The 13,044-nt window shown below is 45.0% G+C and overlaps 1 protein-coding gene across 2 annotated transcripts in view; it reads right to left on the bottom strand.

The window, feature by feature from the left end:
- LOC139416034 (lysine-specific demethylase 6B-like) overlaps positions 1-13,044 on the bottom strand; it is a 285,869-nt gene that overhangs the window by 19,250 nt on the left and 253,575 nt on the right. The window contains exon 1 of one of the 2 annotated variants that reach the window (XM_071164271.1): positions 8,720-9,176. The exons of the other annotated variant lie outside the window; for it this stretch is intronic. The gene's annotated coding sequence lies outside the window, so the exon portion shown is untranslated. Of the gene's footprint in view, positions 1-8,719; positions 9,177-13,044 lie in introns of those variants that run through there. 2 annotated transcript variants of the gene reach the window in all.

Raw genomic sequence — 13,044 nt, forward strand, 5'->3', positions numbered from 1 at the left:
CTCCCACTACGACTCGGGAAACCATGCAGTTTATTAGGCTACAGATGAAATAACTTCTGATGAACTTCACAGGGTGGTGAAAGTGCACGGTGATCTTGATGCTCCTTTCCAATAAATATAGTTTCCTATTCTGGACTGAAATGGATGTTAGGTACTATATTTATTGATTATTATATGAGTAAATTAAAATAGCCAACTTGGGTGCAATCAATTAGCGTAATTTCTCCGAAATCTAATTATAAAAATAAAGAAATATGTTTCCGGAATGCTTATCGTATCGGTTTCTACATACAGAAACTATTTCAGAACAATCTGAGATGGTGGGTGTTGAAATCCTCTTTCTGGTGCTTTATTGGGTGGAATGACCCAATAGCTGTACTCATATTATTACATCAGACAGCGTCGGTAGACTTCTCCAGAACGACAACGGATCTGAGAAACCAGACCTGTCCAACACTGCATTTATCAGTCAGAGTCAGGAGACAGACATACTAATATCTAAAGTCCCTGTCTGTCTAACCTCCTCTCTCTGTCTCGCTCTCTCCCACGGTTACTAAGAACATGGAGACATCACCCCTCCTCTCTTCTCCCCTGCTTCGACTCCCTAGTCGACACGGCGGGTGTGTGGAAACCCAGGGAGGGCAGGAGGGGAAAGGGTGAATCAGCAGGGGACCGACAACACAAAGCGAGAGGGGGCTCACAGACACACACACACAATGGTGAGAATAACTGTGTTAGAGGCACAAGGGCTGTTGCTACATAAACAACAGTAGCCTCTCACAGGAAGAGGTCGGCACGTTAAGTCAACTATCACACGTGAAACTGTAGCGCAGCAACAAGAGGGAGGGAGGGAGAGAGAGAACGGGGGGGAAGAGGAGAGAGTAGAGGCACAGAGAGACCGATGAGGGAAAGAGAGAAAAGGAGAGAGGAAAAGGAAACTAACAAACGTGCAGCATGGGGAACTGAACACTGGGGATGGGTGAGAAACAAACTTCGGATAATATTAGGAAGCTAAGACAAGCTTTCTCAGGTTATATAGAGAGACAGACAACTGATTATATCTGTCAGTACGCTGTGTGTGTGTGTGGGTGTGTGTGACGATACGCTGCATCCGGGGTGTCACAGCACAGGGAACCCCCCGGTGAGTGAGTCAGCGCCACGCCCAGCGGTCGATGGAAAGGGCTTACCCCAAACTTAACACTTCACCCCCTTCCCCCTCCCACTGGGACGCCACTTACGGTCAGGTGACCGGGGGTGTTGCTAGTGACAGCGTGACGTCTCAGGGAATTTCTCAGGTGCCGTCATCGGTGGTTAGTGAACCGGTGTTATGGTGAAACATGTAGATAGCCATAAACCCCGACCTGCCTAACACAGGAATCGCCAGACCACCATACCATGATAAAATTACAGTGGGGCTTATTAGTCACTTTTAGATGCTGCGTTCTCTTGTGGTGTTGCCGATTTCTCCAATTGGGTAAGGGGAATTCCAACTAACTACAATGAAGTTACCACACAGACCGCAGAATCTCACCAGCAGAATTAACATTGCAACTAAGAATGTTGTGCAACATAACGAATGTTCGAATGTGTGAATTCCCACGGTGGCCCCTGTATGTCACCTGGGTAACAGTGAAACTCTCATGACGACAGACGTTAAAGACCTGTTCCAGTCAACACCTCCGTCACCACGGTTACGGCATCACATACCTGGCTACCACTCTGGTAGAGAGAGGCTAGGGCCATGCCATCATCATCATCATGCTAAACGTTCCTAACCATAACTACCAAAACATTACTCAAGACTCACATCTCTAATATACACAGAGTAAACAAAACATTATGAACATCTGCTCTTTGCCTCAGACTTCACCTGGATTCACCTGGTCAGTCTATGATCACTCATTGGTGTCACTTGTTAAATCCCCTTCAAGTCAGTGTAGATGAAGGGGAGGAGACAGGTTAAAGAAGGATTTTTAAGCCTTGAGACATGGATCGTGTATGTGTGCCATTCAGAGGATGAATGGGCAAGACAAAAAATATCAGTGCCTTTGAACGGGATATAGTAGTAGGTGCCAGGCGTACCGGTTTATGTCAAGAACTGCAACGCTGCTGGGTTTTTCACTCTCAACAGTTTCCTGTGTGTATCAAGAATGGTCCACCACCTAAAGGACATCCAGCCAACTTGACAACTGTGAGAAACATTGGAGTCAATATACTCTTAATGTTTGGTACACTCGGTGTACTCAGCTTTGAATAGTAGTGTACTACTATGGCTGACCCTGTAAAACAACACATTTCACTGCACATATTCGGTGTATATGGAAATAAAACTATTTTTGTAAAAAATTAAAAAAGAAGTATACTATGATAAGCCACTAAAAGTCAACTACCACTGTTCCAAAGCTAAATACAAACATTCAGTCAGCATTCAGTCAACATTCAGTCAGCCACCAAATGACTCCAGTAATGAGACAAACAGAGAACTCCCCTGCCAGCCTCATAGTGGTTTGGTCCAGAGCCAGACAAGCGACGTAGAAGGGCTCAGTTAAACATAGATAACAGACTACGAACACACACAGAGACAGCGAGTGAGAGAGACAGAGAGAGCGCAGGAGAGAGATAAAGGATGACGTAAAGATGACGACCTACAGACACTAGTTCCTGACAGGCCGAGAGATAAGTGATTGATTTGATAAGAAAGCGAGAGAGAGAGAAAGAAGGTTCCGGCGTGTCTGGCGAGTTCGAGAGATGAGGGAGGAGAAAGGCCTGTGGGTTTCTCTCCACACTGGTCCATTACATACCTGGCCCCAAAAAGGGATTGAGTTTAAGGAAACACACACACACACACCGCCGGGAACACACAGCCTGCCTGCATCCGTTCCGTTGCCAGGCTCCCACAGCGTGTGTTTGTTTGTGTGTGTGCGTGCGTGCGTGTGTGATGCAGGCTAGTTCGTCACCAACGCAGCCAAGCATTTCCCACACACACTACCGCCTACACAAACCGGGAGAGCACCGATATGGTCAAACACACACAGAGAACATCCTACAGCGGCTATTTATGGTTAGTAGAGAACAGAGGTAACTCTTCCTCCACACTAACTATAGTACTGCTGCTCTGTCTCTTTAGGTCCAGCTGTTTGGCCTTCTAAAACGGACGACCTCTCACCTTTTTACTGTCACATCCCAACAATAAGGGTAGACAACGCAGGCTGAGAGAACCGGAGTGAGAGAGAGGGCTGAAATATGTTCCTATCCCCCATTCTGTTGGAGAACGTGGATTTTCATCCTGGCTGGAGTGAAGCTGAACATGTGTGGCTTCTGAAAAGTCGGTCCAAGTCGCAGAGTACACTCAGGAGGAAAGCCATGCCCAACACCCCTCTCTCCCTCTCTGGATCCTCGAACATGACTTTTACTGACAGACGTGGTGAAATGGTCTGATATTTACATTCTCGTACATGTACAAGGCTGAAAGTCTAGTGTGGTATTTTGGCAGCCTGCTGGTTTACGCAGGTTGAGGAGATGGAAACAGCAAGAGCTGTTTTATCTAACTGCCATCGCACCTGTGCTTGTAACAACTGTCAGTGTGTGTGTGTGTGTGTGTGTGTGTGTGTGTGGATGCCTTGAGGAGGGCAGAGGGCATCAGTAGTAGTTTCCTGCGGAACAGAAGCGGTGTGTGTGGATGCCTTGAGGAGGGCAGAGGGCATCAGTAGTAGTTTCCTGCGGAACAGAAGCGGTGTGTGCGCGTGTGGACAAAATAAGAACGTGTAAATATGTGACTGAGTGAGAGTAAACCTGAGTCAATACAAAACCATTAACAGGGTTTCACCTCTAAAACCCTTGAATCCAAGTCAGACAGGCATGACGTCATCCTGTCATCCACGTGTTTTAACCAAAGACACAGGCTCTAAATCAGATGTTAAAACAAACGGAACCGAGGCATTTGAACGTTAGCAGACCATAAACAAGGCTGAAGGCAGCTTCTCTTCTTCTTGATTGTCCACTAATAAAGTTTGAGGGGGCTGACTGACGCGTGTGGGGGTAGGGTAAGGTTATTTCCAGTCAGTCACTCAAGCAGATGTCCTCAACATCTCTTTCGCAAAACAAGACTTCACAAGAAGGGGTGACGTTCTTCTTTTCGCGTTTTCCAGAAACAGCATGACTCCAAGCGGGAGATAGTCAGTCAGACCAAGAGCCCATGCCTTCGTCTGAGCACTCACACACAGATGTGCGTGCCAGTGTGTGTGAGCATGTGAAGCAGTGACTCACTATACGAATGTCTGTGAGAGACCGAAAACTGTATATGTGACTATATAGAAATATGTTGTGACATTTGTGCCGCCGAAATCTGAACGACCATAAGCGTGTGTTTACGTTCACTATCGGCAATAACACTTGATCAAACTCACTCACTTTCCCAGTCCTTCACTTAAAAAAAACCCAACCTGCCTGCCTTTTCCCCGAACACGGCGGCTCACATCACAGGGAAACGGCGTCACACACGACACCCTGCTTTCTCTGTATGAGGGTACCAGAAGGGGACAGAACAGCCCAAAGTCCCCCCTCCCCCAGCCAGTGTCTTCAGTACTACCCATGGCCTCACTTCCCAGAATCTAGAGCAAGACAGACACAAACAAACAAGTCAGCACCCTGATTAGTTCCCCCAAAAACACGCACAGACCACAACAGAGCTGAGACTCTGTTTCCTAGACAACGGTTGCCGTGGTATCGGTGGCGTCGCGGCAGACGGTTATTAAGGTGGAGAGAGAGATACAGAAAGAGAGAAAGTACTTTCTCAAGAGAGATTGACTTTCTCCACTATTCTCTATTCCCTAGTACAGATTGAACATTCTCTATTCCCTAGTACAGGTTGAACATTCTCTATTTCCTAGTACAGGTTGAACATTCTCTATTTCCTAGTACAGGTTGAACATTCTCTATTCCCTAGTACAGGTTGAACATTCTCTATTCCCTAGTACAGGTTGAACATTCTCTATTCCCTAGTACAGGTTGAAAATTCTCTATTCCCTAGTACAGGTTGAACATTCTCCATTCCAAGAACATTAACATTAAGGTCAACCTGTAGTACTGGCAGGTTATTTAAAAGGGACCACGTGCAATTAAAAACATACATTTCAGACAGTGAAATATGATGCGTGCACCCGAGTTAGCTAAGAGCAGCTACTTTTCATCATCAGCCCCTCATTTTCAATCTGACCCTCAACACACTCCCATCTGAGAGTGTGTGCGCCAATCGGGACAAAGCAGAGCAGAGAACATTATTGACGGTAGTGACTCCGCTTGGAGTCAGGCCCTCTTGGACTGAACCCCCCCCCACACACACAGGCAGAGATAGGAGTGGGAGTCTGTTGAGAATCAGGTTGTCCTTTATGTTCCTTCCAAGAGCTGGAGGTCTGCGATCATGTCTCCACTGAACAACAACAAGGACAACCTGACCCTCGACACACTTCGACCCCTATCTGAGCGCGTGTGTGTGCCTGCCTATCGGGACCGAGCAGAGAACATGACTGTCGGTAGTCAACAAACCTCTTGAACTGAAAGTTCCCCATCGGAGTCAAAGCCAGATGAGGTACAGCTACCGTCCAGTCCGGTGTTCATATTATAGTTGGTAGGTAATAATTACACAGCTCTAGTTCTCTGAACAGACATAAAGCAGTGATAATGATGCATTTCTGTTACGGCAGACTGAACTGTGTGTTCATATAGCCCAAAGAACACTGGACTGTTTGTTTACCGTATGTCCTCACCTCTCTCTCGCTCTTTGTTTTTCTAATACTCACATCTCTTTCCTCTCCCTTTCAAACACTCATTATTGGCCTCTCTCTCTCTCAGGGGTTGGAGTGAAGTAGTCACTGGGGTGACAGAGGAGAAAACAGTACATTCCTTCCCTGTGTGTGTTGTGGTGTGTTAGTCATACACACACACACACACACACACACGTTTATACACCTCCCTTTCACCTCTGCATCATCGGTGGCACTTTGCCAGGGATAACGAAGCTAAAGAATAGTCACAGATCCCACGAGGGAGCTTTCATGACACACACAGAGACGGTTCTGGAACTTCATAACAGGAACACATATGGCTTTAGAACAGTAGAACGCAAAGACAGAAACACAGAACTACCTCGCCGACAGAGTCAACACACACGGTGTGGTACACCAGCCAGTCGGTCTCCATAGAGTCACAGCTAGAGGCCTCAACACTGCTAGGTGGAATTCCACACAGAGCTGCCTGAGCTTTACCCCAGTAATTCCTAGCACCTCCTCCTCCTCTCACCCACCCTGCTTCTTTGCTCTCCTATCAATACACTTGCTCTTATTCTAAATGGACCTCTAGGCCCTACTCTCTATAATCCACTCCTGTATATTTGAAAGGATTGGATAGGTGGAAGTAATCAGCCGAAAAGGTTGCCTGATAATATGTTGGACTGTTATCAAAATGGCCTGCTAGATGTTTGAGATAGGACAGAAGTTCATGTTATTGTTTGCAGCATGACAAATGCTGTGCTCCACTTCCTTGTTGAAGAAATTACACCTTTCGTTTCAGGTAGAGTAAAACAAGGCTTTTTGTGTCTGACATCATCAAGTTAGTTCCCCTTGCCTCTGACCCAAGTAACCACCCACACACACACACAATATGAAAGTTTGTTTTTTCACGGGCGCAATACAATGAAAATAATGTCAGAGGGCCTGAGACAACATGAGATGTTCACACGATACACCGACACACTGACCCCATTTCATCACAACCTCCCTCAACGACCGAGGAAGTGTTAGGTGACTAAGAAATGTAAACTAGCCTACTGACCCACATTACTCATGCCACAAACACCTCCTACACAACCGTCACTCATCCCCTACACACACAAGCCACACCTGTTTCCACAACCAATCTCACACCCACACCACCTGTCAATTATGTAAGATACACCATCCTCAAAATACCATGGGCCAAACATCTTCATCCAACACCTATACACACACACTTACACTTTCTATAGCCCTGCTTATTCCCCTTTCATCAGTGTTGACTCGAGTTGAGCCTTAATATGTAACTTTTCGGGAAACCCGACAAAATTCATATATCATTTTTGCAACCTGTAAATAGCGGAGCGATTTCTGCATAGTGCATCTTTAAAAAATATTCAGACAAATATTTGGTGTGTGTACAACTTTAACGGTACACGTTCGTCATAGATGTAGTAGAATGGGCGGCGATTGTTCATTCACTCGCATTTAGATCACGGGATGGGACACATGGGGGCGGGTGATTCAAACCAGAGCAAGAAGCAGTCACTTGGCTACTATTCAGCCAAGAAACTGGAGCTGTATGATAGGAGAAAAAAAGGAGAATATATTTTCGTAAGCAGCTTTCAACCTGTCCTAACTTTACAGCTCGGGACTTCAAAGAGTCCCAAACAAGAAACACGCCACTCGTTTCCATGTCTATCGCCTTGATTGATCGGAAGTGGGGTTCAAAGGGTTTCACCGACCCCATGCCAGCACACGCCGGTCCTTGGAACAAGGCTCGGTTTATAACGGACCATAAAATGCATAGCACCGAGTCGAGTTCTTGCACGAACGATTTTATTTTTTTATCCGGTCAAATGATCATGAATACAGTCAATAACAGGCTAACTTTCCAACCGTGTTTCAATTGCTTGTTCTGTGCTATTTCTCTTCCCCGAAGGCTCTTCCAGACAGAAAGGGCTATTTTGAGACACAGTGAGTGACACACCAAAACCAGACCAAAAACACCACCCTCCCCCCGTGGACGATGCAAATGACTTCCTTTCAATTCGACTCTTTGTGTGCGAGAGGAAGGTCTGACTTGGGGCAATACATTCGCTTTATAAGGCAGCTTGCCTACCTCCCTCTGTCTGCCCATCCCCACTCAACACTTCCCCAGTCAGCCCTCCCACAAACAAAGGCCCGGAGGAGGGGGGAGATCTTTACACAAGCAATTTCTTTCTCCCCCCTATTCTCCCTCCATATATTCCTCGTATCTGTCCCACAAACACACGTGGGATGCTGCTATGTTTCTGAAGTGCCTCCCTCTTTCTACTGTCAAAATAAATTCACCAAAACAATCGCACAAGCATCAAGAGAATAGACTATGGCCTTGTTGTAATTTACGCATTCAACCGATTATGTTGACTGTTTGTCATTACAAATGAGCTAAAATGGGAATTATAATAGGCGACGTATTCCCCATGTAATATATTTGATACAAACGACAATAGATAACAAGGCAGCGTGAGCAAACAAGTCTTCCGGTTTCATCTATTAACTATTAAATGCTGTACACTAACGTTACCAGGCTGAATACCAGCTCCTCGACCCCGTCGCTAAATGTCACTTTCTGAACGCGCTCTCTTGTGATCGACATGAACAAACAAGCCGAAGAGAAAACGACGAAAAGCCCAAAGTAGATATTTCCACATTACTAAAGTTTTACTGATTTGTATTTTATTTTTAAACTCGTCCTACAAGATCTCAAGTAAAAACGGCCAATGGCAACATGTCTCTCTGTGTACATTAGACAAACGGCGGCGCAAGATAAAAAGTTACATTTGACATTCGAATAGTATTGCAACAGAATGTAACCAGCTCGTAATAAAAGACGTTCACAATGTAACACACAAGCTATAAAGATATTCACAATGTAACACTGTAGTAATAAATATATATTCACGTACTGCTGTCTGGAGTAGTAGAAATTCTTGAGAATATTTCCAAAACAAACGAGTTTTTTTTCACTAGTAAAAATATTTCAGTGTGTAACACTGTAGTCCGTATTTGCGGAGTTTCCTGAATCCAGGCAGTAGTCGGAGCTGTATCTGCAAGTTTCTCTCTCTGTGCAGCTGAATTCCAGCGACTCAGACAACTGACTCAGACAAATGTAACATAGTTCACTTAGTCTCACTCGCTTCCTTTCGAAGCTCTTGTAAACTTGTATCACTTGACGCCCAACTAATGTCACTCTGTCTGGCTTTGAAATCCTAGCTTCAGTCGACAAGCGAGATACTCTTTTTTATTATTCCGTTTGTTTTCTCCCTGCCTTCTATCTTTTTTACAGTCCTCGTCTTCTTCTTCTTCTCTCTCTCTCTGTGTCGACATAAGGCAATTAGGTTGCGCTGAGTCGAACTGTGTTTTAAAGGGACAAGTCTCTTGGCTCGGTGCTCAACTATGATGCTATCGCTACAGATTCACACACCAACCCACTGGCTGCGTCTTCCACACACAGACACGACACGCCCCTCCTGCGCCCTGCTCTGTCCGTTCGCTCGCTGACGTCACCACACCGTCCCCGGAATTCCCTGACAGAGCAAACTGGCATCGAATACCGAGAGACTCACTCTAGCCGCGACTACCGGGGCGTGTTCCTCTGCCTCTGTGTGTGTGTGTGTGTGTGTGTGTTTTTTTAAGGTGGGCTGCTTCGTGACTGACCTACCGGTTGATCACCCGGACAGCTTTTCCGTCTGACTGCCTATTTTTGGACGATGTACTATCCTGACATCACAGCTATTAAAGCATTTATCCTGCTGTAGTCTAAAAATGATCCCGTGTTGATCTAAGGGCAGTAATACCATCTATAATCGATATCCTGCCCGATAATATAATATAATAGCAAAGACTAGAATAGATTACAAATACAGAATAATATGAAAATATCTCATACCCTGTTATAAACCTTTTATAACACCAGTAATATCAATGGTTAATTATAATAACTGATAATATTAATGAATATTGATGAGTCAATGTACTGTCCCTGCCTTAACATTTTTCCACAATACACTATATATACAAAACTATGTGGACACGCCTTCAAATTTGTGGATTCGGCTATTTTTGCCACACCGGTTGCTGACAGGTGTATACAATCAGGCACACAGCCATGCAATCCCCATAGAAAAACATTGGCAGTAGAATGGCCTTACTGGAGAGCTCACTGACTTTCAATGTGGCACCGTCATAGGAGGCCACCTTTCCAACAAGTCAGTTCGTCACATTTCTGCCGTGCTAGAGCTGCCCAGGTCAACTGTAAGTGCTGTTGTTGTGGAAACGTCTAGGAGCAACAACGGTTCAGCCACGAAGTGGTAGAACACAAAAGCTCACAGAACACTACCTGCCCCAATGCATAGTGCCAACTGTAAAGTTTTGTTGAGGAGGAATAATGATATGGGGCAGTTTTTCATGGTTCGGGCTAGGCCCCTTATTTTCATTGAAGGACAAATCTTAACATTACAGCATACAATGACATTCTAGACGATTCTGTCCTTCCAACTTTGTGGCAACAGTTTGGGGAAGGCCCTTTCCTGTTTCCACATGACAATGCCCCTGTGCACAAAGCGAGGTCCATACAGAAATGGTTTGTTGAGAACGGTGTGAAAGAATTTGACTGGCATGCACAGAGCCCTGACCTCAACCCCATGGAACACCTTTGGGATGAATTGGAACACCGACTGCGAGCCAGGCCTAATCACCCAACATCAGTGCCCGACCTCACTAATGCTCTTGCAGCTGAATGGAAGCAAATCCCCACAGCAATGTTATTACATTTAGTGGAAAGCCACCCCAGAATAATGGAGGCTGTTATAGCAGCAAAGTGGGGACCAACTCCATATTAATGCCCATGATTTTAAAAATGAGATGTTTGACAAGCAGGTGTCCACATACTATTGGTCATGTTGTGTACATGTGGAACATGGGATATAATGCGGTTGATCAACCCCCAACTCTGTTCTGTACCAGGTTTCTGGCTCTCTGGGGACGGAAATGGCTGGGCACTTCAATCCCCCCAGGACTCACCAACGTGGGTACTATAATAATGCCAAACACATGGTCTGTTATTAAAGGCAGCATGTGTCACACACACACACACACACACACACACACACACACACACACACACACACACACACACACACACACACACACACACACACACACACACACACACACACACACACACACACACACACACACACACACACACACACACAAACAGTATATTTAGATCCACCACCTCAGCAGGATAGGAGTGTGTCATTGATGATTCTCCCACAGAAACAAAATCAGGGACACACACACAACATGAGTTTGAACTGCCTGTTCCCGTTACCGATAGTAAATTACATCGTGACCTCACAAGGAGATATTCTCTGGCACAATGAACATACAAGGTGTCTTTACTCTCCCCCAGACAAGACAGGACAAGACACACACACATACGCACACATACACACACATACAAGTACGCACATAGAGAGAACACACACAGAACCACACTAGAGAAAGACTTAAGACATAGCAGTACATGGTATTCACATGTAATTGAGAATGAGAATGAATGTTCATTCAATGTTCCGTATTGCATGACTGTCTGAAAGCGAACAGTAGAATGTGAGTCAATGTAAGTCAATGTGAGAATGCTCTATGTCAATGTGAGAGTGCTCTATGTCAATGTGAGAGTGCTCTATGTCAATGTGAGAGTGCTCTATGTCAATGTGAGAGTGCTCTATGTCAATGTGAGAGTGCTGTATGTCAATGTTAGAGTGCTCTATGTCAATGTGTGTGTGTTCTATGTCAATGTGAGAGTGCTCTATGTCAATGTGAGAGTGTGTGTTTGATTATAAATATTGTAATGACGAGTCAAAAACAAAGTGATGGGAGTGTGTTCAGAGCATGGCATTATAGAGAGATATATATTGCTTAGTGTATTCAGTCTTTATACTCTGCTATCCCATGCATGTGTGTTTGAGTGGGTATGAACTACATAGCTTTCAGTCATCAATGTACTTTATACTCAGGGGCTTTGTGTGTGTGTGTGTGTGTGTATCGTGGGGGGGTTACGGGCTGAAGCAGTGTGTGTGGTACACTTGAGTCCCACCCGGGCCACATCAATCAACAGCCTCTTCTTGTTCCCCCCAGCAAATGTAAAATAGACCCAGTAAGCAAAATCAATACACATTTTCCAGACATTAAAGTTAGGTTCTGAATGAAAGGTGAAAATACATATTTTCCAGACATTAAAGTTAGGTTCTGAATGAAAGGTGAAAATACATATTTTCCGGACGTTTAAAATACGTATTTCCGGATGTTGAAAATGTTTATTTTCGGGACGTTGAAATCAGGTACATTTTCAGTCTTGACAAGATCTGAACCAAACATAGATGTTTATGATTTTTTGCATATGCCACTGGTTGATAGAAATTCTCATTGTTTAGGGAAAGAATTATGTGAGGTTTTATGTGTTGTTGGAGGTGCCTTTTCGTCAGTTTAGCTAAGAAAACGCCTCCGTATTGTGTACAGTATGTGTGTGTGTGATGCTGTGTGGTGGGGGGGGGGGGGGGGGGGATGTGAAGTAGTGTATATATCTTTCTGTTGAGTAGTAGAATCCCCCTTCCTCTCCCACAGCAGGGGAGGGTAAGCGGGGGCACAGTCCTTAAGGATGTGTGTTTGTGATTGTGTGACTGTGTGTGTGTGTGTGGAGGGTAATTACAGTGACTGGGCCTACTGTAATGAGAGGAGAGGGACTGAGAGAGAGAGAGAGAAGCGCTGCGGGGAGAGTGGAGAGAGTTCAGTTCTCATACTGCAGATATATATAGCATCCCTCTCATGGGTACAAGTCAAAAAGATTCCTGTCATTCCTACTTCACACAAACACATCTACTGTATACAGTACAGGCTCAAGTGACGCCCACACACACACACTGGAAAAATACATTGAAGAGTGACTACCCCTAAAAACCAACCAATCCCTTGGAAAACAGTGTATGTGGCATCAAACATGTATTCTAGTGTCAAAACTGACTACAAAGTGAAAATAGGATCATTTTGGTGATAAAGTCTTGTCTAAAACAGAGTTTGGGAACTCAGCGCGTCACAACGAGTAAATGAAGGTTGGGTTTGGATTACAACTATGTCAACAAATCATGCCCCCTTTTGCCAAGCTCCACGTGCAAATCGCCCCTCCGCTCACTTTGCTTCCCTTCATTGAATGTGGGCTCCGTTGTTT

The sequence above is a fragment of the Oncorhynchus clarkii genome, chromosome 9 (assembly GCF_045791955.1).
Source record: "Oncorhynchus clarkii lewisi isolate Uvic-CL-2024 chromosome 9, UVic_Ocla_1.0, whole genome shotgun sequence".
Classification (NCBI taxonomy): Eukaryota; Metazoa; Chordata; class Actinopteri; order Salmoniformes; family Salmonidae; genus Oncorhynchus; species Oncorhynchus clarkii.